We start from the raw sequence: 5,418 nt of genomic DNA on the forward strand, positions 1-5,418 counted from the left end.
AGGGGCGCCAGGGGCCGTGAAAACTGTCACCGCACCCCAGCAGAGTGCTCAAGTACCCAAAAGCTCTCATACCCTCAATTTTGAGAAGTCCTTCCCTTCCTGACTCACCCAAGCCCCAATCCAAGTTTCATCCCCTAACTGTCTAGTTAATTATTAAAAATACTTTGCTGTTAATTACTGTTTCCGTCATGTTTTTTTACAGAAGACTGTGTTTGAAGGGGGGGTGGGGAAGGGGGTTGGTAATTGCATAGGACAGTCACCTTTACCAGGGTACAGACACGGGGGCAGGATCTGCAGCAGGTCACACACACAGTGCAGTCAGTAGGCACCCTGGTTGGTATGGGAGGTGGTTTCCAGCTTCTGTGTGGGTGGGGGGGTACGTGACTTTGTAGCGGGGGAGGGCGGTTACAGATCTTATGTAGCGGTCCTTGTCCTGGACCACAGAGCCACGCAGCAGGGGAATCTGTATCCGTCCTCCTCCGCAACAAGGTCACATAGCCCCCGCACACAGAGTCCCGAAAAGGAGGGGTGGCAGGCTCCGTTGAAACAACCAGTCTGGCACTGCGGACCGCTTTAGGAGCAGGAGCCTGTCATTCCTCGAGTTTAGAGGCGGTCTTTACATCACCGCACATCCTACCCAGCACAGTCTGTGTCCCAGTTTCAACCCTTTAACGCAAAGTCATTAATAAAGAAACCTTTGTTAAGTAACAATGGAACATGTATTTTATTTTTACACGTGTGTTGGAAGGGGGGAAACGGGGTGAACGGGGTATGTAACTGCAGAGGATAGTCAACAGTAACTGGGTAAAGAAACAGGGGCAGGTTCAGCTTCTCTGTAAAAAAACTGAACAGTCACAGGTCACGCTGCTCGCTGAGGAACCTAGGTTTCAAAGCCTTCCGGATGCACAGCGCTTCCCGCTGGGCTCTTCTAATCGCACGGCTGTCAGGCTGAGCGTAATCAGCAGCCAGGCGATTTGCCTCAACCTCCCATCCCGCCATAAAGGTCTCCTCCTTGCTCTCACAGAGATTGTGGAGCACACAGCAAGCTGCAATAACAATGGGGATATTGGTTTCGCTGAGATCCGAGCGAGTCAGTAAGCTTTGCCATCTCCCCTTGAGACGTCCGAAAGCACACTCCACCACCATTCTGCACTTGCTCAGCTGGTAGTTAAAGAGTTCCTTGTCACTGTCCAAGGCGCCTGTATAGGGTTTCATGAGCCAGGGCATTAGCGGGTAGGCTGGGTCCCCGAGGATCACTATAGGCATGTGCACATCCCCAACAGTTATTTTGTGGTCCGGGAAGAAACTACCTTCCTGCAGGCATCTAAACAGACCAGAGTTCCTGAAAACATGCGCGTCATGAACCTTGCCCGGCCACCCGATGTTGATGTTGGTAAAACGTCCCCTATGGTCCACCAGTGCTTGCAGCACCATTGAAAAGTAGCCCGATTTCTCAACAGCTGACTGTGGAAGAGGTGGACGATAAGGTGCGAGGAGTTGACAACAGCCATAACTGCAGCGGGCTCCATGCTCGCAGTGCTGTGGCGTCCGCGCTGTCACTGACCAGAAAAGTGCGTGAACAGATTGCCCGCAGGCGCTTTCAGGGAGGGAGGGCGGGAGTGACGGTTGAATGATGACAGTTACCCAAAACCACCCTCGACACATTTTTTTCCCCCAGCAGGCATTGGGGGCTCTACCCAGCATTCCAATGGGCAGCGGGGACTGCGGGAACTGTGGGATAGCTGCCCACAGTGCACCGCTTCCAAAGTCGACGCTTGCCCCGTTAGTGTGGACTCACAAAGTCGAATTAGTGTCCTTAGTGTGGATACACAAATTCGACTTCATAAGGTCGATTCCACAAATTCTACTTAAGTTGAATCGAACTACTCTTGTAGTGTAGACGTATCCTAAGAGTCAATGAAATTAACGTTTCAAATGAAATTGATCAGGGTTCCTTCATATTGCCAGCTGTCACTCCAGATCTTGGATCAGACATATAGAAACAGTGGCATCCTTAAGGTCAAGAACCTTACACCCTATAGACAGATTCTTCATTGCCATGATCAGCCAGCAGGGTCCAAAATAACTGTTGTTAAAGTTTATCCCTTTGCCAAGGTTGCCCTTAGTAGAGTGTTATAGTCATACTGAAAGCCTCTTGTCAGCGCCAATTCCCATCTACTTTGACTATGATATAAGCTGCAAATGGAGTGAGAAGGAATATATTTCACTTACCAAAAATCATGATAGATTTTTCAGTTGAATTTAATGTCTCTGAGACTGTGAAATGTACCCATTCAGTATCCTCTGCCAGCAGTGCCAGATGGGTCAGAGGGACTTGAACAGAACAGAGACATCGAGAGCATGAGGTTGCATCCCTGACCATCTTGGATAATAGCCATAATGGTCCTATCCTCCATGAACTTATCTAATTATTTTTGGAACTCAGTTATACTTTTGGCCTTCATCACATTCCCTGCAACAAGTTCCATGGGTTGATTGTGCATTGTGTGAAGAAGTCCTTTGTTTGTTGTAAATCTGCTGCCTATGAATTTCTTTGAATGATCCCTGATTTTTGTGTTATGTGCAGGGGTAAATAAAACTTCTTGATTCACTTTCTTCTCATCATTCACAATTTTATAGATCTCTATCATATCCCCCCATAGTACGCTCTTTTCCAAGCTGAAAAGCCCCAGTCTTTTTTTAACTTCTCCTCATATGGAAGCTCTTTCATACCCCTAATCATTTTTGTTTCCCATCTCTGTACCTTTTCCCATTATAAAATAGATTTTTTGATATGGGTGTGACAATGGCAGACCAGGTGCCAGCTCATGTCCAAGCCTCAGGTCAATTCACTTGTGTGTTAGTATAGATCAAAGTAATTGTTAAATCTACCAGAATGTATTTGATGTTTAAGCTTCATGAAAACGAATGGGATGTTACATGCATTGTTTTCACTTATCTGAATCCTGTTATCATGTAGTAGAGTTGTGGAAAATTGCCCACACGGTTGATTTTGGATCAGACAGCCTGAGGCTCCTTTATTGATCACGCAAACATGCATGCATGGCGGAGTCAGCCAAGGCAGCCAACGCCCTCCCATCCCCCCGCCCCCGACAGATAAAATGAGAGAGCTTCTATAGGATAAAAACCACAAAAATTACATATACTTCCTTAAAGTTTTACATCCATACAAGGAATAAACCAAAGCAAGCCTTTTCTGTTTTTCCTTACTTTTGCCCTTTGCTGTTTCTTGCTCTGTCACCTGGCAGCTATTAATCATAAACTGTTACAAAAAGTTAATTCTACTTTTCTAATTTCTACAGTTAGTTCTGCTTTAGTAGTTTCTGTCTACCCTTCTCCTTTTACCCCCTTCCTCCTTCCTCCAGGCCACACACATACAGGTCACCTGACCATACATACAGTTCACTTGACCAAAGTTTAAGCCTTAGGCCATTTTCCTCCACAGTAGCAAACACTTACACTGTGTCAACCCCTGTAACTAAATAACCTATCAAGCAAGAAAGAAGCCTTGTGGAATGCAAATGATGACCTTTAATAGAAGGTAACTTGGAGTTATCGTGGATAGTTCTCTGAAGATGTCCACGCAGTGTGCAGAGGCGGTCAAAAAAGCAAACAGGATGTTAGGAATCATTAAAAAGGGGATATAGAATAAGACTGAGAATATATTATTGCCCTTATATAAATCCATGGTATGCCCACATCTCGAATACTGTGTACAGATGTGGTCTCCTCACCTCAAAAAAGATATTCTAGCACTAGAAAAGGTTCAGAAAAGAGCAACTAAAATGATTAGGGGTTTAGAGAGGGTCTCATATGAGGAAAGATTAAAGAGGCTAGGACTCTTCAATTTGGAAAAGAGGAGACTAAGGGGGGACATGATAGAGGTATATAAAATCATGAGTGATGTTGAGAAAGTGGATAAGGAAAAGTTATTTACTTATTCCCATAATACAAGAACTAGGGGTCATCAAATGAAATTAATAGGCAGCAGGTTTAAAACTAATAAAAGGAAGTTCTTCTTCACGCAGCGCACAGTCAACTTGTGGAACTCCTTACCTGAGGAGGTTGTGAAGGCTAGGACTATAACAATGTTTAAAAGGGGACTGGATAAATTCATGGTGGCTAAGTCCATAAATGGCTATTAGCCAGGATGGGTAAGAATGGTGTCCCTAGCCTCTGTTCGTCAGAGGATGGAGATGGATGGCAGGAGAGAGATCACTTGATCATTGCCTGTTAGGTTCACTCCCTCAGGGGCACCTGGCATTGGCCACTGTCGGTAGACAGATACTGGGCTAGATGTACCTTTGGTCTGACCCGGTCCGGCCTTTCTTATGTAAAAGTGCTTATTTTTGCTGTGGTCATTGTGTGTAAAGATTGGAGATCAAAGACTCAAAATGCATTCCTCACTCTCTGTTATCAGAGGAAAAGCCCACACTTTCAGCTTCTTTTCTGTGAAAAGAAACTATAAGAGTGGATTAAAGGAAAGATCCTTCATCTCTGACCTATTTGGATTCTAAGATGGCGGAATAACTGAACAAGAAGACAGAGATTATTCTGAGTAGCCCCAAGAACCTTTTTGGAAACTTGCAGATTACTAAATCTCTGCTACCATTTGGAATTACAAACTGTGACTCACCTGTGCCTATATTTTTACCTACTTTAACCTCTCAATAATTCTCATTCTTCTTTCTTAGCTAGTAAACCTTTAGTTAGTTTACTATAGAGTTGGCTACCAGCATTGTCTTTGGTATGATCTCTAGAGAACTAACTGATCTGTGCTAAGTGACTGGTCTCTTGGGACTGGGAGCAACCTGAATATTTTGTGTGTTTTGGTTTAAGTGACCATTTATCTCTAAGTCCAGTTTGTTTGGGTGGCAAGATAGACTGGGGGAGGGATAGCTCAGTGGTTTGTGCATTGGCCTGTTAAACCCAGGATTGTGAGCTCAACCCTTGAGGGGCCCATTTGGGGATTTAATTGGGGATTGGTCCTGTATTGAGCAGGTGGTTGGACCAGATGATCTCCTGAGGTCCCTTCCAACGCTGATAGTCTAAGTCTATGACTGGAGCATCTAAAGAGACTATCTGTGACTCCATGGTAAGACCGGCATAATGATCAAGGTGTTCGTATTTGTTAAAGGCTTGGTGAAATCTAATTATAGATCACACCACCAGTTTGGGGCCTCTGACCTGTTTTCTGATAGTCTGCCCAGTGGTAGGCACTCGCACTTGTGAGCCATTCCAGACATTGTGACAATGGGGAAACAAGAACTGCACATAGTATGCAAGGTAATGGGATATCATTGATTTGTATAGTGGCACTATAATATTTACTGTCTTATCCCTTTCCTAATCGTTATTAACATTATTTTCAATTTTTTTTACTGTTGTTGCACATTG

This window comes from Mauremys mutica, chromosome 13, assembly GCF_020497125.1.
Source record: "Mauremys mutica isolate MM-2020 ecotype Southern chromosome 13, ASM2049712v1, whole genome shotgun sequence".
Taxonomy (NCBI): domain Eukaryota; kingdom Metazoa; phylum Chordata; order Testudines; family Geoemydidae; genus Mauremys; species Mauremys mutica.